This window comes from Girardinichthys multiradiatus, chromosome 22 (assembly GCF_021462225.1).
Source record: "Girardinichthys multiradiatus isolate DD_20200921_A chromosome 22, DD_fGirMul_XY1, whole genome shotgun sequence".
Lineage (NCBI taxonomy): Eukaryota > Metazoa > Chordata > Actinopteri > Cyprinodontiformes > Goodeidae > Girardinichthys > Girardinichthys multiradiatus.
In genome coordinates, this window is record NC_061814.1 from 39,881,949 (window position 1) to 39,905,525 (window position 23,577).

The 23,577-nt window shown below is 37.4% G+C and overlaps 1 protein-coding gene across 2 annotated transcripts in view; it reads right to left on the bottom strand.

Annotated features, from left to right (window-relative positions):
• hs3st1l1 (heparan sulfate (glucosamine) 3-O-sulfotransferase 1-like1) overlaps positions 1–23,577 on the bottom strand; it is a 34,358-nt gene that overhangs the window by 3,468 nt on the left and 7,313 nt on the right. The window contains exon 1 of one of the 2 annotated variants that reach the window (XM_047350710.1): positions 2,891–2,991. The exons of the other annotated variant lie outside the window; for it this stretch is intronic. The gene's annotated coding sequence lies outside the window, so the exon portion shown is untranslated. Of the gene's footprint in view, positions 1–2,890; positions 2,992–23,577 lie in introns of those variants that run through there. 2 annotated transcript variants of the gene reach the window in all.

A 23,577-nucleotide genomic window follows, 5' to 3' on the forward strand; every position in this document is an offset into this window, starting at 1 on the left:
GAGTTCAACTTTATGGCTATTTAAGATTGGACGGTCATTATCTTTGCAATCAAGACCAGCCAGGTTTTCTTTGCTTATTTGATCAAGCCCAACTATCTTTCTACCTCATTTAGACATCATCACACTATATGTCTAGATTTTTTAACCTTTCACTTTTTAACCACATTTTCAAATTTTTTAGAAGAAAAAGCAATGGTGTCTTCTTTATGCCTATTCAATAAAACATTTGAGTGGGGCTATATATTTCGTGAAATGTTTTAATTACCTTTTTAACTAATAATTAAACACAAACATATAGAGTGTGCACAAAATAAGAAACTAAGTAACACAACTGTTACTGTTCTATATCTATCTATCTATATCTATATATATATATATATATATATATATACATCCTTCATAGCAATAAGGTTATAAATTATAATTATGTCACAAGTAAATGATCTGGAAGACGAAGTTAGCAGGGATGACCACCGAAAAGGGAAAAGTCAGATATCTTGCAGGAGACTGGCATGTCACAAGTTTTTGAGTGCAACATATCACCTGAGAACTGTGTGTAAAGCTCATCCATCTTGCCAGTGTGACCTGCAAGCTAACAAAGTGTAACATGAGGTTCGCTGCTGATAACATTCAGGTTATTTCGGGTACATTAGTCATTGTCCTTCCATGACTGATGCTTTGAGTATGTAAAATTAATTCTCACTGAAGCTTCAAAGTCCCAGAGACGGTAAGCAGGACGACCCTCACTCTGCATCTGTCCATATATTATATTAAAAGAGGATCAGCAGTTTGTGAAGTATGCATGAAATTTTTTTTTTGCTGAAATCTGTGTACTTATATTGCTTTTATTGACCGAGTGTAATTATAAATTCTCTGCTTGCAGAAAACTCTGCCTTGTGTGCATTTTGGCCCCAGAAGCTGTTCCTCTAATTAAGCTTCTGTGATGAGTGTAGTTGCCAACATGCACTGTGCATTTCTATGATATCACCACTGGCCTTTCTCTCACCTTACAGAGTCTTTCATCCATACAAAGGTGATGACACATGCCCCTCGCTTCACACTTCAATTGTTGGCTTGAGAGTGAGACGGTCCTGAACACAGAACAGTCGACATGCCCTATAGGGCCTTGTGTTGTGCGAGGAGGCACTTATGTGCTGTGACAGGCGCGCCTGCCTGTCAGCATTTCCCTGGCAAAGAGCTGCCAAGTCCAACGGCTACAGCCAGGCAGGCAGACGAGTTTTCTGTCTCATCCAATATCCCCCAACCTGCTCCTCTCTCTGCACAGCACCACCTGGAAGGAGCTGCTGTTACAGATTCATGGATCTTATAGCTTTATTCAGTCTTCGATGGATATCGTTGCAGCTTTTCACTTGACAAATGGCAGCCATGTTATCTGGCAACCAACCTAACCAGGAGTATGTCCATCGAACGCTGTTAGAGCTGTGGAATGTTACACGGCACAGGTTAGAATGAAGAAATATGGCCTCACTGAGTCTTGTGACTAGGATACAGCATCAGTTTGTTGTGGTTTACTGCAGCTGCACAGAAAGACAGTTTAGATTTCGATCTCAACTCCAGGCACTTTTATGCTTGCGGGGTTTGCATGTTTTACTTGTATATGTCCTTCAGGCACTCTTAAAGGTGCACCATCATAATCATACTGAGGGACAAACATAAAAAGCACAGTCAGGCAGGGGGTTAGAGAGGTGAAAATAAACTGATGTGAAAATGTGGTTTCAATGATGTACATTGTTTTAAAAAATATGAATCACAGTCCTTCAAGAATCCTGAAATTTTGCTCAAACTGTTAAATTAAAAACTCAAGGATTTTGGCCATTCTTTCAATAAACCCTTTTTAATCTAAAATAATTTTAAATGCCATGGGCAGAAAATATAAACTTGAGAGAGGACCATTCACAAGTAATTTATCCATGCCCAGGCCAAGTCTCAAGTCTTTATGGGGCAAGTCCCAGTCAAATCTCAAGTCTCTTGTTGCCAAACTAAGTTTTAAATCTTTTGTCTCAAGTCCAAATCTTAAGCCTTTTGTCAGAAGTCCAAGTCAAATCTTGTGTTTTGTACTGCAAGGCCAAGTCTTTCATCTTACATACTTTAATCTGCTGTCTCATGTTTTTCATCACAAGTCCAAGTCAAGTTCCAAGTTTTATGTCCCAAGCCCAAGTCTTCAATTATTCTTCCAAAGTGCAAATCTTAACTGTTTTCCCCAGTCCAACTCTTTATAATTTTGTTCCAAGTCTTGTCACAAGTCTTTCATCTAAAGTCCAATCCAAGTTGTGTCTTTCATCCCAAGTCCAAGTCAAGTCTTGAGTCTCTAATTAAATGAAAATGTTCTCATTGGATGCATACCATCTAGTAATTGCATTGCTTAATTGTGTTGAATATGAATTCAAATGTCTCTTTTGTGCTTAAATTTATAAATAAATATTTAATATTTGATTTCTTTGAAAATTAAAATCATACTAAAATAAATATAAATTAATGGACAATTTATAAATAGATTAACATGCAATTAATTAGAATTTCTGAATAAATCTACCAGGAAGTTATTTTATGTTGAAGATTAAAAAGTGTTTTTTTAATATCTTTTGTAATACCTTTGTAATTCATTTTTCACCCCTTATTATGCAGTAGATAATGTTTATAGGTTTTCTGCTTCCCATTCTAAACAGGAAGATTTGCAATATTAAAAAGGACACTATGCTATGGTTTCCTGTATTTATAGGTGTTTGCTGTTATTTCGACAAATTCACAATCTACAAATCATGATAATACAGTCAGCAGCCTCCCGCCAATGCAATTTCTCATAGAAACACAGCTGAGAAAATCCTGACAAACCTAATAATGGTCAATACTCCTTAAAATGGCTGCTGACCTGTCCAGGATGTACCCAGCCTCTGGCCCGTAGCCTGCTGTAGACAGGCACTAGCTCCCCCACAACCCTGTACGGAAGAAGTGGGTATAGAAAATGGAGGGATGGATGGACTCCTGAAAATAATGTCACAGAAAATCACTTCACAGTCAGCTATCCAGGAGACAAGTGTGATAGTATTATTTTATCATAATATTGGCATTTAATTTCTCCTAAATTATAGTTAACCCTGTAATTATTTGCAAAATGACTGAAATATTTTAATTACACTGCAGTGAGAAGGCCATGGATCACACTCTGCCTGAATTAAACGTTGTACAGATTAGTACTGTAAGATTCCAATCTCGCCCAAGATGTTGTCCTGCTGTTCACACATAGGATATTATTCATCCTCTGTTGGACACTGATGAATCGACACTAAACTCAGTGAAATTAATGTTCAATGAGATGCCAAAATAAAACCTGTCCCACATTTTCACATGACCACCACCACACACCAGAGCTTTACCTGCTGACCACAAGTTGTCTGTCAGTAGAGCGTCGGTGTTGCCTACAGCCTGAGCAGACAGTCTATCTTTATATCACACTGGGCTAGGAGAAAGGCAGCAGAGGTTCCAGACACCACAGGAAGCCACACTCCCTCTAATTAACCCAAACAACCCCCTCTATACATCTACAGAACTATTCCTCATTCATATCAGCATCCTGGAAAATTAGCTGCGGCTGGCAGCGGGTACTATAAGGAGCAGCTGAATTCTCCTTTTTAATAACTACTCATTAGAGATGCTAGTGCAACATAATTATTATTCCAATAATGCTTGATTGCAAAGAGCACCTTTATTAAATGGGTTCAAAGAAGGGATTTATGAATATCAATCAAATAATTTCACTTAATATATTAAATTAATCAATAATGAAGGACTTTTAATTTTTCAGGTTTCAAACTTTCAAGAGTTATAGGACATTAATAAATATTGTTAGCTAGGGATGGGTTTGTTTTCATCACCGCTAAATAAAAATTTAATCAGAAGCACAGTCCTTTCTCTCTTTGCAGTTCCTTCATTATGTTGTTTTGTTAGTCATTTCTGATTCACTGGTTTAAAGCATTGTTAAGGACGTCTCCTGCTGAATGCTCTGACCCTTCCTCCAAATAAGCCGCCTCTTGGGACAAACAAACGTACAAGCACCTTTATCCTGCACAACCTGCACGACTCTTCTCCAACTTCTTTTCTGCAGCTTCTTTCTCATACTTGCTGCCAGAAAGAAAGAACAGTACATTTTCCACCCACACACATCCAACTGAAACTGTTCCACATATAGGACCGGTTTTAAATTAGTAAGTCCTCCTCGGCCGTTCTCTTATTCAGGGATCGCCACAGCAAGTCATTACAACTTGCACACAGAGTTTTTACGCCGGATGCACTTTCTGACGCAACCGGGTTTTCTTCGTCATCAACGTCATCAAAGGGAATGACATTTTTCTCTCCCCCTCCCAACCTTAAAGAGTGATCTCTTAATAAGCAAAAGTAGGGAAGTCAACTTTTCTATTAAAAATAAACTATTACGGTATATAAAACCAGTGGAACCTCACATATAAACATCAAGCATCCAAAACTTTGTATTAGCATGTAAAGGAGTGCTCGTGTGCAAATAACTTGACCATAATTAAAAAGGTATAAGTGAGTAATCGTTCTTCATTCACATAGTATGATTTACATTACACATAACACCCCATCTTGTTTCCAAACAGGTTAGGATGCTGTCAAAAGTTTTGAAAAGAAAATAAGTTATTAATTATCTGAACTCAACAGTTTATTGGCAACTGCTGATGAATCCTAGAAATATTCTCCTCTGGGGCCACCTGGTGGATAGAATATCTCACTAATTTCAGATCTCTTTCAACATTTCCAAATAGATTAGCAGCTACTGGCATAAATAAGCCAAACAGTCTTTACACCTCCAAACACTGATAAAACATGGCTTTGGTCTTCTTGTAAATATGTCAAAATATATTCAGTTAAAATGATTCATGTATTCTACTGGAGTTGGCATCCCACTCATTTTTAAAGAAACAGTTATTAAGTCCGTTTACATCCGTCCGTCCGTCTATCCAAGAACCCAAACATCCCTCTAGCACATTCAGTGGGAGTTTCCTCTAGGATTGCTTTGTGTTTAGCTCCATCCATCTTTTAAATCCACCCTGACTCTTACCTGTCCTTGCTAAACAAAAGCATCCCCATAGAATGATACTGTCAACACCATGTTTCATGATGATTATGTGTTCAGGGTGATAAGCAGCATTAGTTTTCCACCACAAATATTTCCATATAGCGCATACATAATGTTGTCTTATTGATAGATTCACAAGGAGCAGAATTCATATGCACCCCAACATTTTCAGATATTTTGTAACCATTGAATAGGTTGCTTTCCTTCCTTTCATTTATCTTCACTGTTTTTAATTTTTATTTTACTTTTTTAGACAAAGAACTTGCTTAGCTGTTAATTATTGCTGTATAGGTGTGCTCTTTAGCAAATTGCATTCACCTTAAACCTCTACTTCTGGTGTTCCATTAGATTATATTAGATTCCACTATTATCTCTTATTTCACAGACATCCGTGTATTGAGGCAATACGGATCTTAAAGTTATAACTCACTGGCTTCCTTCTTGGCCCAATATGGGTGACTGGAATCCACAATATTCCTAAAGATTAACTATTGATTCAAACACCTCCCCGTAAAATGACCACTTAGAGAAGGAAGCATCAATTCTTCTTTGTTTCAAAAAGAAACGATAGGTCAGCACTGTTAGAAAGCAATATTTGGCTATTTATGGAGTCTATGCGTAAGACAATGACCCAAGTCACGCCCATATGCCAGCAAAGGCATTCATTACCATGCTTGTAGAGGGTGTAAAGTGTCATTTCCTGATGCACCCAGAAAACAAGCAGCCTCAGGCATTAATTACAGTGACTTGAACTATGATCATGCATATGCTGGTTTAAACTTTCTCTGTATAGTTATCTTTTTAGCTACTTTTGTCACTGCAGACTACTTCACTGTGTAAGGAATCTCACCATGCCAACAACCCTGTTGTTACCTAGCTTAATAGTATCATTGTTCACTTGTTAGCAGGTATGGTTACCCTGGCACATACCTTTGGCTGGGCCTCCTCCTGTTCAGCTATGACATTCGTCAGTGCTCTCTGATTTATTTTAAGCAGCAGCTGATATTGTCTGGATTCCCCAAAGGCATTTCTTTGCAGATAAAATAGGCTGAGTTGCTCATCCCTTCTGGATGAGTGGAGGAGACCGATTCCAGGAAAACAGAATCAGTCAGAAAAGAGTTCCTCGGTCCGTCAGAAATAACAAGCTATGAGAGAAGATTCAATCAGAGAGTGGCCTGATGAGCCTGATTCAAACTGCCACTTCTGATAAAGCACCTATGTAGTCCGCTGCATCAAGATCCACTCGGTGCAACAGCCTCCTCATGGCCGCAGATGAAGCTCATTTTGCCTTGCCAATCTAATGCTAGTATAAATCTTAGCCTGCCTCTCCCATCGTACCTTCCCTGGTTCGCACAATTGGTCTGATCTTTTCCATGTAAAGTAATTACTCCATGGTCTATCACAATTGGGAACACTGTGAAATGCAGACATAATCAAAACAAATGCACTAACTTTGCCCCCCTCCTTGGTGTAAGTGTTTGGAATTCCACTGTGTTTCTCCAGTCTCGCGGGCATCCTGAACACTGCAGTATACACATGCATTATGGATGAATTGCTTTATGAAATAAAAAGCAGGGCATCTTGTAATGAACTGCGAGGATAGTGTTAATCTTTGATGAGGCTGATGTGATAAATAGTTTAATGATTTAAACTACTGGAAGGCCTACTGTCTGAGACTTATACTCGTACTCATCGTCTTCCGCTTCATCCGGGACCGGGTCGTGGGGGCAGCAGACTCGGCAGAGACACCCAGACATCCCTCTCCCCAGACACCTCCTCCAGTTCCTCCGGGGGGAGCCCAAGGCGTTCCCAGGCCAGCCGAGAGACATAGTCCCTCCAGCGTGTCCTGAGCCGTCCCCTGGGCCTCTTCCCGGTGGGACATACCTGGAACACCTCCCGGGGAAGGCGTCCAGGAGGCATCCGGTATAGATGCTTGAGCCACCTCAACTGGCTCCTCTTGATGTGGAGGAGCAACGGCTCTACTCCGAGCCCCTCCCGGATGGCCGAGCTCCTCACCCTATCTCTAAGGGAGTGCCCGGCCACCCTACGGAGGAAGCTCATTTCAGCCGCTTGTATCCGGGATCTCGTTCTTTCGGTCATGACCCAAAGTGCATGGCCATAGGTGAGGGTAGGAACGTAGACCGACCGGTAAATCGAGAACTTCGTTTTTCGGCTCAGCTCTCTCTTAACCACAACGGACTTACACAGCGAACCCATTACTGCGGCAGCCGCACCGATCCGTCTGTCGATCTCCCAGTCCATTCTTCCCTCACTCGTGAACAAAACCCCGAGATACTTAAACTCCTCCACTTGAGGCAGGAACTTCCCTCCAACCTGAACCTGAACTGCCCTCTCCTAATGTCTGAGACATTACAGATATAAGTAAATCTGAAAAAACACAATGTTTAGAGAATATACACAGCTGCTAGAAGTTTATACACATAACAAGAACGAATGTCATATTATTTTGGCCTTTTAAAGATGTATTTCAAAGGGGCTTTTTCTCAGGTGCAATGACTATACAACCAAAAACTGAACTTAATTTTAAAAAAAGAATTTGGGCCCATAAAATCCATGCCATAGTGGATTTTCTCTAACCCACAGAGGGTCAAAATTATGATATATACACACACCCCAGCTGAAATTTGGATAACAGTTTTTTTTTTTATCAAGTTCCACCACGGCCACATGCTGCTTTAAAGCTATTAACAAGGTTCTGGCAACGGATCTTGTTGGAATTTAAATTTAAGTTGGTGATATTCTGACACAAGAGTCAGCTTTCAATCATAGTCCTAAACATTTAAAATATTTCAGGTTGGGGCTTTAAGAAGAGAATTCCAGACACTTTGTCTATTCCGAAGTCAGTTTGGGGGTGTCTTTGGGTTCATTCTCCTGTTGGAACATTTAGCAGTCTTAAGGTTTTACCATTTAGCTGTTAATTTGAGGTGAAGCTAAATAAAATGGAGGTAGTATTCCCTATTTATTCCATTCATGTTGTGCAATGAGCCAGTCCCACTGGCAGTGAAACAGCCCCACAAGATAATACTGTCGCCTAGTTTCTGTACAGCTTGCTATAATGTTTATACCTAAGCCTTTATGTACTGTTTTAATGCTGTATGAATTACAGAAAGTGATCTTGTTTTTTTAAATCTACCATTCCATCTTAGAAAAAATATGGTTGAATAGAATCTTTTAAAGTCATAAATTATGATATTCATACACACAAATGTATGAATGTATGGGTGTATGTAAGCATCTCATCTGGACTTTACTGATATTTTATATTTGACTGATATGTTTCAGCACATTAAAGATACACAGAGAAATCCCACCTTTGCTTTGAAATATGCACTAGCTCTCCACCATTGCAATTGCATAATACATACTAAGGTATGCAAATATCACAAGTGTGTTCTCAAGTTTAAAGGTATTAACTCAGGTATCTTTTGTTCATTCCCCTAAACTACAGCTGGTGCATGCATGCAATCCTAAATAACTTGGGAATTCTTTTTACTCTGGCACATAAATATCGAATTGGAAGAGATGCTGCTCAGATCTGCCAATTTTTTTTCCATCACAAATATGTATTCAACACTGCAGAACTCCAGGTTTAGTCCTCGAACCTTCTGTGAGATACCGTTGCCTGCCAAGTGCTGAATTAATTCAACACAAGGCAGCGGTTTGTGAGCAAGTAACAATGTATATGACTCGAAACCACTTCCCATAGGAGAGTGCCATGTTTGCATTAGAGGTAATTGTGTTAAAAAGTTAGAGGAAGCCAAACCGTGGAACAACAGTGGGGAATTACTTGCAAAAACTAAATAAAGAAAAGTAGGCTGGCTTCTGTGACTATCTTCTCCTCGTGTTTATTAATTTCCAAACTGACCAGCGAATAACATGACTGGCATTCTAAATTAGAAAAAGAAGTATGGGTTTTTTTTTTTCAGTGCATGTGACAGAGAAATCAGTCAAGCATAACTGTGAGATATGCAGATGAGAAACGGCTCAGACTGACAGTGACAGCAGTACTTTTCTAGGATGTAGTTCTCTCCAAGCCCTTGACCTTGGACTGGAACTTTCATAGTATCAAACTACCTCATCTGCATAAGTAATTCAAGTTGTCGCCTTCCATGCTGGTCATTGATTGTAACATAATCAGGGGATCAGAGACTGTGGTGACTCAGTCGTTTATCTGTGCTAAGTTTAAAACTTGCGAAGTCATTGTTTAAATGTCTGTATCAGACAATCAAGGAAGTCATGAAGGTGCAAGTAATATTTTCTGTTGTTTCGAGCTGATAAATTAATATTTTCCAAACTCTTTTTAAATTAGGAAGAGATGGTGCTTCATATGTTTCAAAAAGCTTCCTTACTTCAGTTTTTTCAGACCAAAAATAAGGCAAAGTAGTCAAAATGTTTTACGTTGATTTGACTTTCTGCACACCACAGATGCTATAAAAACATCTAGTGAAAAAGCATTAATTTAGTTATAGTGAATAGAAAAACAAAATTCAGTTTGCTGTTTTGCTTGTCTCTCTTGCTCACAGCAAGAGCTGTTTTGTTCTGTTCTGTTTCTGTTAATATCTTATACTACAAAACACCACATGGTAGGATGGAGCAGGAGATGGATAGGCAGATTGGGACCTCCTCTGCAGTAACGTGGGTGCTGCTCTGGTCTGTTGTGATGAAGAAAGAGCTGAGCCTAAAGTAAAACCCGTGTTTTACAGGTTTGTTTACATAATGATTCTCACATTTGATCAAAATAGGTTGAGATTAGGACAAACAACATGGTACTACTATAAAATATAGTTCCTGGAACTGAGATGTTACTTTACCCAACTTTTCTGAACCTTACCATGTACAGGGGTTGGACAATGAAACTGAAACACCTGGTTTTAGACCACAATAATTTATTAGTATGGTGTAGGGCCTCCTTTTGCGGCCAATACAGCATCAATTCGTCTTGGGAATGACATATACAAGTCCTACACAGTGGTCAGAGGGATTTTAAGCCATTCTTCTTGCAGGATAGTGGCCAGGTCACTATGTGATACTGATGGAGGAAAACGTTTCCTGACTTGCTCCTTCCTCCAAAACACCCCAAAGTGGCTCAATAATATTTAGATCTGGTGACTGTGCAGGCCATGGGAGATGTTCAACTTCACTTTCATGTTCATCAAACCAATCTTTCACCAGTCTTGCTGTGTGTATTGGTGCATTGTCATCCTGATACACGGCACTGCCTTCAGGATACAATGTTTGAACCATTGGATGCACATGGTCCTCAAGAATGGTTCGGTAGTCCTTGGCAGTGACGCGCCCATCTAGCACAAGTATTGGGCCAAGGGAATGCCATGATATGGCAGCCCAAACCATCACTGATCCACCCCCATGCTTCACTGTGGGTATGCAACAGTCTGGGTTTTACGCTTCTTTGGGGCTTCTCCGCACCGTAACTCTCCCGGATGTGGGGAAAACAGTAAAGGTGGACTCATCAGAGAACAATACATGTTTTACATTGTCCACAGCCCAAGATTTGCAGTCCTTGCATCATTGAAACCGCATTTGGCATTGGCATGAGTGACCAAAGGTTTGGCTATAGCAGCCCGGCCGTGTATATTGACCCTGTGGAGCTCCCGACGGACAGTTCTGGTGGAAACATGAGAGTTGAGGTGCACATTTAATTCTACCGTGATTTGGGCAGCCGTGGTTTTATGTTTTTTGGATACAATCCGGGTTAGCACCCGAACATCCCTTTCAGACAGTTTCCTCTTGCGTCCACAGTTAATCCTGTTGGATGTGGTTCGTCCTTCTTGGTGGTATGCTGACATTACCCTGGATACCGTGGCTCTTGATACATCACAAAGACTTGCTGTCTTGGTCACAGATGCTGTCCCAGAAACCTTTATGGAACTTAGCAAGTAGTTTAGCAAGTCATATTCAAAAAATTAGAATATGTGTTCAGATGAGGCTCATTTGTCAGATTAAAAGTACCTTTTCACAATAAGAACCTTCAATTAGGTACTAGACATGCTTTTCATTAAGTCTGATGCATGATTTTAATCTTATGTGTCTTGTGTTCATTAGCTATAAGTGGAAAATCATCTTAACAAAAGAAATAGTCTGTGTGTGATTAATAGATATAATGTGTTGCACTTAGTGAATTCAGTTACTGAAAAACTAATAGTAAGTTCTGGAAAGGTCCTGGTAAATTCCAGAAAAGTATGAAGTATCAAGTGAAAGTACCTGGAAGGTTTCATGAAATTTTCATGACAGTAACTGGTATGTTCCAGATAGTACTCAGCAAGTTGCTGGAAATTAACTGGTCCTTTTGAAAATACCTTTTAAAGTCTTGAACGGATCTGATAAAGTCTGAGTCATCTTCAGTATGAGCTGTGTTTTATAGTGATACCGAACAACTCATTATAGCCTACAGACTGGTCAAACATAGACTGGAATATTCAACACTAACTATAGATTGGAGCTGTTCAAATCATTGCTCATTCTCTGCCCCTGGATGTAACTATATAACACAGAGCTGAGGAGTAAATATTGTCACACATGGTTCAATTTAGTTTGTTTAGCAACAAATGACCATAAATGTTTCTCCAATTAAAGTATTTCCATCTCAGCAACAGCATTCAGGCTGCATGCACATGTGGGTGACCTCCTCACACAACAAGCAAACCTGTTCAAGCTTACAACATTTGTTTGTGCTATTGTTTATTGATTAGCTTCTTACTGCTTTGTTTTACCGTTTACAGTTTTTGATTATAATACAGTGTCACTATAGTTGTGTTCAGGTTTTAATGAATGATTTTCATCCATAACTCCTGGTTATTAACGAAGGACAAAGGGAAAACTCTTCTCAGTCTAAAATATTTTCATACACCTAATAAATTATTAGGTCATGGAAAAAATGTATTTAAATATTCTTAATTTTGACAATTTAGCTGAACAAACTGAATTTCTGTGTCTAAATAAAACAACTAAAACCATCACTAACTGTGGCATTTTAACAATGCACACAAACTGTACAAGCACTTCTGAGGGTCTCATTTTGACCAAGCCCACTTGCACCACACAGGCAAATAAAATCAGTCAACCTCTGTGCTCATTGTTGACAAACAGCCTTGTAATTTTCTACTTGCAGGGCAAACTAGATTGTAAAAGAAGTGTTTATCTATAATAACAATCTCCAGCTCAATTTCCCCGTGCTGATGCTCTGCCTCTCAGGCAAGAGTATCTCAGAGGCTTCAGTGGGCAGAGAGGGAATGCAGATCATCCTAGTTCCATCTACTGTAACTCTGTTTTGTGTGCCTGCTAATTGTTTACAGCGTTGGCTTTTGCTATGACTCCACACTGCTGATCGAGTAGCACCAAGTCGTTTTTAGCATGTGAAAAGAACAGCATGGTAGTTACGTAAGGAACATGTAAATAATTCACTCATTTATAAAACTGTAAGAATGAGTCTGTGACTTAATGGCAGTATCCACTCATTTGCGGATCTGGCACTGTGACAGAATCAGGTTAAGAAGATAGAGGGAATAAAACAGCATGTCACTTCAGCAGGGTGACTCTAATAGCAGAGCAGAGCTTTGTCTAAGCCAGAGTAATGCTGAACCCAAGAGCTTAAGTTAGTACCCTGATAAAGCTAATGAGTGTGGCTTTTTATTTCTTTATTTCTCTCAAAAGAGCTCATGCCCTCTGTATCCTTTTGCTTGCAGAACTGATGCCAAGTCAAAGATCAGTTAGGCTCATCAGGACTACACTGCAAGCTGCTCTATACAGAGTTCTCATAGTGAGGTTTTATCTGTGCAATCTTGTTGTGCCATTGTTCATGAATAAGTCATCATTCCCGCTCACGATTCCCCTCTGGCTTATTGCTCGTTCCACTGCCTCCGCTGCCCTGTAAACCCAACTGAAGAGTTTATGGGAGATAAGAGGCGAAAGAGGTCGTGGTTCCAATAACTGCTTTTATCACCCTAGGTTCTGCAGCAGCGGCCGTTTTTATGTGCAAATCTGCCGGAAACCAATTCTTAATTAGAGAAGTTTGTGGACCCAGGAGCAAAGGGCCTAATGGGGGAATAACAAGAATCGAAGATAGGGTATTTGTGGAATTACTTGCCAGTATGCTTTGTAACTGTGCCTTATAGCGATGTAGAGAAAACAGTATCGATGAAAGAGGCCTTTAAAATGTTTGGTTAGGTGCTGGAGCTGTGTTTGTCTAGACAGGTCTGAGCCCTTTTTTAAATTAGTTCAGCTTATTGATTTTCTACAAGGCTTATCTTTATTAAAGGAGTCTGCCTTGTCAATGGAATTACTGCATTACGCATCAAGGTGAGCAGATTCCATTTCCCTTTATTGTTTTTATATTTATTTTAAATGGTTCCGGTTGAAAGGAAATGCAAAGTTTCACACTAGTCTCATCTAATTAGTCTAAAAGTATGACAAAACAATATAAAGCTTATATTGTTTTTTGTTTTTATTTTAATAAAATCCAGCACCCTTTGCACTTATTGGCAACCTTGGTAAAGATATATAAAAAGCCTTAAAATAAAATTAAACTTTTTGTGCAGTAACATAATCTCACACTGTAAGATTTTGAAAAATCCAAATACATTTCTTCAGTGGGGAAAAATCCTGTTTTAAGAAATAAATTGTTTTATTTACATTAAATTATGTACACTAAATTATTGAAACCCTAAAACTTTGAATCAATTTACAATATTTTGTACAAGGACCATAGATTCAGATGGCCACGGAAGACGATGACCATATCTATTTATAATATACTTAAAACTCACAAATAAGGTCAAGGAGTAGAAATTTATTACCAAATGAGATATAAAACCAACCTGACCTGCTGCAACAGCAAAAGCTCCGTCACCTCTCGACTTGGATCTCCAAGAGCATCTGATCTTAGTGGACGAGATATACAGAAGCTCTGACAGATAGGCTATAGTCATCAAAAAACAAGTTACAGGAATTTATAATCTTATTTCATATTTGATCTTATGATCCTTGTAGTTTATGTTACATCCTTAACATCTGCGTATTTAAGAATGATTTTAGGCTTATTTTGACAAGAATTCTGCTTACTAAACAAAAATAAATGATTGAAAACTAAGTACAACTTATAAATTGGAACAATACTGTTAAAAATGTGGAATTTAAAAGGGGGTGCAGTTTTGTACCATGGCTGTAAATATTTCCCTTTTATTTTATTTTATCTTCTATTTCTTATCACAAAGTTCCACCTTTGACAGAGATGCTTTGGGATAAACGGCGACAGTCACTCAGATTTTAATTAGCCAGCTTGGCAGACATTTTTAACCAGTTGAGAGCAGATAATGACTTGGATTCTGTGGTCCTCAGTTGACATATGAAAAGAAAAAAGTAAGAAAATTAATTACTTATTTTCTGAAACACGAGAGCGGAATCTTCCTTGATTGCATATTTTAAAAAGTCCATAATTATCCTAACAATGACGCATGGGTTAGGTTGGCAGAAAGTTCTGTTTTATGGGTGAAAGGGAGTTTTCTCATACCAATCCTCCTCTAAAGCAAGGCAAAAAGGTTAGCCCCTTTAGAATGAAGTCCTAAATTTAGCATACAGTGGAAAATTAGTTAAGTGTGCTACATTTCTCATCAGAGCCTGCTCTAAAGCCCAGATTAACTATCTCCCTCTGCATTTAGACAGTGGATTGCTCCACAGTTTGTCTGATAATATCTGTTTTGAGCACAGACCATGCTTCTCTTGGTATTTAACAAAGATTAGCTATAAATTGATGATTAACCTTTGTAATCCAGTCCGCATATCGAAAATGGCTTGCTTGTCTTTACCACAGCCCACAAAAGAGACACTGCATTATCGCTTGAGGGAAAATGGAAGCTCAGAAAGCAAATGAGGCGGTGTTATCTGCCCAGTGCTCGGTTGGATAATGAAGACAAATCTCCAGACTAGGGAGCCATCTCATAATGAATCCTAACAGATGAATTTCTTTGACTTCTTAGTGTGAGTCTTTTATTAAAACTCCGGTGTGACCCTGACGAGCTATTGGTGGCTGTGTCTTGCAAAACAGTCGACTTTCCTCATGGGAATAAGGAGCAGCCATTGTTTAGATGGCTGTATTAGCCAGTAATCAGACATTAAATGAGTAATTTCTCCGTATTTAACTTCAACCGGGGAGGTAATGATTTAATTTGCTGGGCAATGAGTTTTCCCATGCGGGTGCGCCTTGCATTAAATCACAGCATCTGTTGCTCCAGCAAACATTAAGTTAAAAGACTTTTTTTCAAATCATTTCAAACACCAGCAGCTTAAAAAGAAAAGACCTGTCAGTAATTACTTAATTTTACAACCTTTCTCACTGTGATCCCCAGAGCCTATTATCAGCTCCTTTAATGCATTTAGTCATTTATTCAATAATGTCCAAATTCTCTGCCAACAAGCAAAGTTGCAGTTCAAATCTATATCTATCTTGATAAATATGCAACAAAGAGTTTGGTGAAGTTTAAAATCTGCCTTTAATAAAGATTCGAAGATTAACCAATTTGTACTGATTAATTTTCTTCCAATGCACATGTGAGTATGGCGTGAGTGCATCAGTTGATAAGCTGTTTAAATACAGTTTTTGGGTAACATTTTCATACATCAATGTTTCAGATATTTGTGCATAAGCAGCAGAAAAAGGACTCACCCAGGCACTATTCATGCAAGAACTGCCACTGAACATCTCGTCACACTGTTGTATATCTGCCTTGAGTTTCAATCTCACACACTAATTCAGACTGACTGGCTAAACTCTTGAACTGAAGGCAGTCCGACCTACTTGCTGATTAGTTCAAATTATTTGACCACTTCGAGGCACTCATGGAGAATTTAATTTTCATCCTCAGATGGTCAGTTGATACAAAAAATTTAAAATAAAATAAGGTGTTGATAACACGTCAGTATGTGTTATGTGTTGCTGCACAGCAGAACTTTGTATATTTTGCACCTATCACGTGCTGTGCAAGTGATATATATATTTTAGTGTGGCAGGACTTGATGCTTAACAAATTGTGTTTCATTTATTCACACTTAGACCAACATAGTTCAGCATAGTTCAACTAGCATCTATGGCAAAATAAAATATGACAAGTAGTAACAAGGTCCATATTTAATGGTTTGTATAATTTTTCTTTGTTTATAATCTATAAAATAAATGTTTCTACTTACTGCCAATTTAGTGAAAAGCTGATAAGCACATCTTTTGCATGGACAATTTTTCATATTGTATAAAAACTCACTGTTTCATTGAGAACAGCTTGTTTTTAAGTAATTTGTGCTGAAATTATGGTTCAAGCCCGTCTTGTTATAAAAGGTTTTTTCATTATATCATCTCGTCTTGTTGTCCTGAACCAAGTATTGTGCATCATCTCATCTTCATTTATATGAACACACTTTATCTTAACCCCTTAAATTTACCACAAATGTAAAGATTGAGAAAGACAAAGTAATTATACAACCTTTTACGGTGACCTTAAAAGACAAGAGTTCAACAAAAGTTGTATTATTAAATAACCAACAGTTCAAATTGTAAGTTACCAGAAAGTCAGGTAAAATTATTAAATCAGCTTTTTAAAAAATAAATCATTATTTTTTAAACTAAATGTAAAAGCAACAAACCAAATAACTTAGGCTCACCTTTTAGCATCACCTTTGAAAGATCAATGAAGACAGTGGGTCTAAAGAGGTTGGTTTATCAACGAATGCTTAATCCAATCCTTACAAAAGTCCGGAGCAACCAAGCGGATCACAGCCCACACACCTTAATCCTCTTGCCTTGCATTAAATGGTTATAACATACGGAGAAGGACATGCAACAAGATGTTGCTTTAGAAAGACGGGGCCAATGTCTCTCTGGTCTTGGATCATCCCAACAAACACAAATACTTTTAATATGCCTTACCTATACCAGATTTCCTTGGATTATTATTTAGAAAGTGAATAAGTACCACCAGATTATATGTTAGGATAATTCCAAACTCTAAGAAGGTTAAACAGATTTGCATCACAAGCTGTCCTACTGCTGAAAGGTTATCAATACTACCAGTTTTAACAGAGTTTTCCACATATTAGATTTTAATGGCTCATCCTAAATGTTATCTAAAGGATCATCAAACTTGAATACATTAAACCTTAAGGGTATTTGTTAAATTTGCATTTTTGTTTTGGACTTCATGTCATATTCTTGTGGTTTTGTAAGGTTGTTGGCTTTAGTGTCAGTCTTTATTCCGGTATTGAAAAACCAACCATTTCTGGGACTATAGATGAAATCCTTTTGAGATTAATTACAGAACGAAATTACTTTTAATGATATTCCAATACACTCTGATACACCTGTACCGTAAATGATAAATATAATTTGGCTATTTTAAATGAACACAATTATTTTCTTCAGTTTTTTTTTTTTAATGTTTTTATGTTGTATCATTTCCATATGTGAGATGAGATTTGTTTGGATTCAGATGCTACATATTTGCCGTATGTGCTGATTTATTTTGGAGTTGATCTGCAAACCTTTTAGCAGCTGAGTAAGAGAATTTAACAGATAGAAATGTGTGATTTTTCTTTTGGCAAATTATGTCTGAGGAGCCTGAGCTCAAGCATTTTACCCTTGGTAGTGTTTCATGTATTAAATTGTTTCTCAATGCTTATTTTTTGTCATTTAACAAGATAGCTGAATCCATGCAACATTTCAAAGACAAAATGAATACCCATGGAAACAAAATGTCAAGCATCAGTCGCTTCCCAAGGTTTGAAATCCTACTACTCTAACTAGAATCAACTCTTGACATTTGTTCCACAAGAGACGATCTGGGTTTCTCTAAATAAATAAAAGATTTATGCCTATTGACTTCTAAGATGAAAAAGCTCTAGCTTTCACAGTTAGATGCACTGCAAGGAAGCATTATACAAAGACTATGTCACAAAGTAGGATCCAGAGAAAGGGATCTGACCAGGATTAATGTGTCTTATTCATGCTTTTAGAAAAAGGGTTTTGCAACAAGCTCTCAAGCCTTCCAAGGAGCTCTCCGAGGTGCTGAAAGAAACTGTTCATCTTGTTTGTTTTTTTTTTTTGGAAGGAGAAAACCCTAGAGATCTCCTGCCTTTCTGCTGCCCAGAGGGAAATACTGCTGTTCTTAAACCTGAAATTGAACTTTCCAAGATGTTGTTACTCAAGATACAAAGATACACACATTTAGACACACGTTTAGACATCCAGGTGTGTATCTATTCAGGTTTGCAGCCAGAAAATACATGTCCACCTAGTCACAAAATGAATATTTGTTCAAATGTGCATTCTAGTTTTATTGTATTTTGGTTTCCTATTCAGCACCTTTTAAAACTACCCCATACACATTTTACATCGTCATGTGACAACCACAAATGTCAATCCAAACTCTCACCACCTGAGTTGCAGCTCCTCCAGAGTTTTGATGGACCTGACGGCTGCTACTCTGATTGATAATCCCTTTGACTGGCCTGTCAGTTGAATGTCAGATAAATGATCCTGTCTTTGTAGGCTTGTGCCATATTCCTTCCATTTTCAGATAATGCATTGAAGAGTGCACCATGAAATCCCTATCTAAAGCTTTAGATATTGTTTTTTTAACCTAACACTGCTTTGAAATTATCCACAATGTCATCTCTGTCCTGTCTGTTGTGTTCACCAATGTTTCTGATAAACCTCTGATGTCTTTACAGAGGAGATTAATTACAAACAGGTGGATATTTTTTACTAAATCAGTGACTTCTGAAGTCCATTAGCCATTGGAGTTTATTTAGGGATTTCAGAGTAAACAGGACTGATTACAAATGCACCCACAGCTTTCAGATTTGGTATTTTTTAGAACATTTGAAAAAGATGTATCCATTTTCTTCTACTTCACAATTTGTTTTAGTCTAACATATAAATGTCCAATAAACATATCGGTATGTGTCTGGGGTTGTAAAAAGCAAATGCTAAGATTATTACAGGGCATTGCAATTTAAATAAGGCTCAGTAGATTCTGTTGAGTTCATTTCAATTCAGTTCATTTATACAGCTCCAACTCACATCTCAAGACAAGAGAAACATATCCATTATCTATACAGAAATACATGGTGAATTCCCTACATCATTAAGACAGCGTCAGATTTGATTCTTTTTACAAAGAGAATGTTTCTGTTTTGTCTTTATTTTTCTTTGGAGAAATTTGTAACATTCTACCTGTGCTGCTAATTTACTTGAGATCATTCCTAACACAAAAAAGTAGTTTCTGGAGGCACTTTTCTTCTTTACATTTATTTTAAAATAGTATCTCTGTTTGTGTTTTATCAACTTTACGAAATTGGTTACAGACAGATTCCTATGATTTTTTTTTTTTTTTTAACCAGAGGCGTGTCTTAGCCCAAGGAAGAATTCATAAAATTTTGGTGGTGACTCAGATCACAATCTGGATGCAGATTTTGTTTTCTTTTAGGGTGTCAGTGACCCTATGTTGGGTGGCGGAGGTGTGCAGTGTTATTTTTAAAAGTGATTTCAATGCCTAATCCTAAAACAAACCATCAGAGCACAGGTAGATAACAAACATTAAATTTATCATATGGCCAAGACAATGCCAGAGGGAAAATGAAGTAAAATCTTAAGGTTCCTTGACTTTGTGTCTCTCCCATGCTTCTAACTTCATGCAGTGTACACAAATATTTTACAAGCCATTTTTTTCTGGGAATTGATGTTTGTATGAAACACATACAAGTAGTAATAATAAGAACATTAAGAAATCTGAAATCTGAATGATTATCAAAGGAAATATTCTTTTTTAGTGCAAAATTATTAAGAAACTCAATGTGGAGAGTTATGTAACTGAAGAAAAATATAAAACAACGCAATCCATCTTACAATTTTTTTTTTAGATTTTTAGACTAAATTTAACAAATGGTTAATTCAAAATTCACACCCCCTTTTTACATGCCTTGAACATTTACTACATAATATCAGCTTTTCATCTGTAGAGTCTCAAAAATTCCTGATCTGTTCAAGATCAGTTTTTTGTGCATCAGCAAACAGAGCCTCAAATACACCTGAGGAGCTGTGCTGCCATTCCTGGGTATGAATCTCATGCTTCAGAAGGGCCAAAAGGTGTTCACTTGGGTTTCAGTAAGGTGACAAAGAGGGCCATGACATTATTTTGTCATCTCTGACTAGCCAAGGGGAAGAGGAACCTGGATGAATGTGATATTACATTATCCTGTGTAAAAGACATGATCTTCTTGAATAATGTCAGTTTCTTTTCATTTACCACAGGCTGAAGAAAGTAAGAAACCTCTGAAAAATATTTTGTTATATAATTTTAAGTCCTGTCTTGAGGTTTAAACTCATTTCACTTGTTCAGCAGTAGTCTTAAGCCTTTCTTACCTTAGGCTCAGGACTAAACAACTTGTACTTCTGGACACCGCAGGTAGATTACATTTTAGAAATTTCACAGCACTGAACAACAATGGGTTCCTGGTAAGTTTAATTCTTCTCAAGCATTTTGAAGTTATTTTCTTTTCTTTATTTTTAAAACCGTATTGATCATATGTAACATAATATGTAATTGCTCAGGAAGCATACCTCAATGGCTTAGCTATTTCAGGAATGCTGCAGTTTTCAGAAATGTATTTTTCATATTTTGATTGTTTTGTTTTGGCTAAATCTCTTTTTGGCCCATTTTAAATGAGCAAAAGAAACTGCCTAATAACTGTACACACCTTAATATAAGTTGTTCATCACTGGATGAAAGTCTGCTCAATTACATTTTTCTCATGAAGGGGTCTAGAATATAAAATAAATAAAATATGGCTATCTATTAAAAGTATAATAATACTTCATTCAGGCATCTGAATATAAAAGATCTGATTTTAGGAAAAATAAGACAAACGATCTGTTTTTTTTTTTTTGTTCATTTTTTACAGGCATACCTAAACATCTCCTAGTTGGTTAAGTCTTAAATTGACTCCAAATCCAGTATACTGATGGGGAGCCAAGGGGTGTGTGTGCATGTGGCTGTCAGCATCAGGATACATGAGTTAAAGTGGGTTCTTTTGATGATTAACTCTCTGTGCTCTAATTTCAGAATTATGCTGAGACGTTGTGATTAATTTTGTGGTAACTTACATTGCAAGTGTTTCTTGTCTCTGAACATATGAATCAAACAGGTTTCAAACTCTCAACTGATAAACATCTGAGTCGTTTAAGTCTACATGAAATGCTTCTGACTTCCATTCTTCTCCTACTACAGGCACTATTGCAGAGTTTACAGTTTATGATTTAGTATTTTTCCCAGGCTTAACTGTCTCTAATTTTCCAAAGGCTAACTAAATGTGGTTAAAAAAAATTATAATTCTGTCACAACCCACAGGCTGGGTCCTGATCCAGACTACGTTTCACCATCTGAGATTTCTGCTGTAGTGGAAACTCTTTCGCCTTACACAAATAAATACCATCTGGGAAATCCAGCAAGTATCACAGTTCATGTGGCTTGAAGTTATGAAATTTGCATAGAAATTATGATTAGGTCAAAATAATCACTTCCCTAAATCTACTCATAGTAGAAGAGCAGAAGGATTTTGTCAATTATAAGACAAACACTATTTTTATATTGTTTTGTGTCAAAAAAATAATATTGATTAAATTTACATACATTCTCTCTATTTTTTTTTAAATTTATGAACTTTTTGTGTTATGAATGTTGTATTGTGAGGTGTATGAGTTTAACTCTTTGAAGCTGTTTCTACTTCTATACTTTTTCTGCTATATCATTTTCAAGAAAGCCTACATGGGGAAGAAGAAATGATCAACCTGGACATGACATTGTTTGGTCATCATGTTGACTAGATTTATGACCAACTTAGATAACATCTTTAAAATCTGTTCTAAATTTAACTGTTAAAAACATTTTATTTATGAAGCCTTTATCACACCGATTCGCTATTGACTGTTTATAGTTCTAACTGGTAATAAGTGTGAGCAGCAATAATGTTTAATTATTATCCTCCAGGCCAATAAGACATTAATTTAATTATAGACAGTTATTATGGATTTTTCCATACTGTGTGAGCCCTTCTTTTTTCATTGTGGAATCATTATACATACACGTTTGAGTTTTAGTAAATTTCTTCTAACCATTACAGGGTCCACATTATGCATGCACACTCAAATCTGTGCATATAGTACACCAACAGTTTGTGTTGACCCTGAGGAACTTGTACCATAACCAAACACTCCACAGGGTGCTGAGAGGGTGCTGATCAGAAAAGAAGACCCACGCTTCAAAATCAACACCTTCAAGCTCGTTTAAAATTTGCAACCACACTGGCAAGTCATTTGGCTTCTGGAGAAAGGTTCTATGCTAAGATGCGACTAAAGCTCCTTTGTTATCACACTTTCAATCCTTAATATATAAAACAAAACAAAGACAGCTGCATCCTTATATGAGTTTCCAGGTGCAATGTGAGCAGAGCTGGGGGTAGTGCAAAACCACTGTGTTTCAAAAAAACTGCATTTGGACAGTATGCATGAAGACCATGAAACGGAGCTCAGATAAATATACACTACAGGTCAAAGGTTTTGGAACGCCTTTCTCCTTTAATGGTTTTCTTTATGTTTATGACTATTTACATTGTACGTGGCTTCTCAATAAATGCTTTAAAACAGTGAATAGACACATATGCAATTATGCAGCAAACCAAAGATTGTAAAATAACTTTAAATATGTTGCATTTAAGAATCCTTAAAATAGCCGCCCTTTGCTGTAATGACTGAAATATTAACCTCTGGCCGTCTCTCAATGGACGTCTGGGAAGTTCTTTCAAGACTCTTTGGAAAGCCATTTCAGGTGACCACCTCATGAAGCTCAGGGAGAGAACGCTAAGAGATCAAAGCGGTCATCAAAGCAAAGGGTGGCTATTTTGAAATAATCTAAAATATAAAATGTTTAGTTATTTCCCACTTTTTGTTTACCATATTCATTCACAGGTTTGTTGTCTCTGGTGAGAAGCTACAATTTAAATAGTCATGAAAAATAAAGAGACCCATTTAGTGAGAAAGGTGTTCTAAAACATTTGACCGGTAGTGTAGGTCTGAAGTACATCTTATGTATAGCGTTCAAGTGACTGTTGCCAAGTTGTAAGGGCATACGTGGTTGTGCTTTATCATGAAACTATGATCTGAAAGGGAATAAAGACTAGGCTAATTTGCCACAATTACAATATGTATGTTTGGGAGAGTCCAGGTGAAGATTTAAAATCTGACAACACTGTACAAGTTGTCAAGTACACTCATGGTAGCATAGGGTTAAGGGGGTGTTTTTGTTGCCATTGGTAATGATGCATTGCATGGATGGAATAATAAGGGAGGAGGACTACCTCCAAATCTTTAACATCTCCCTAAA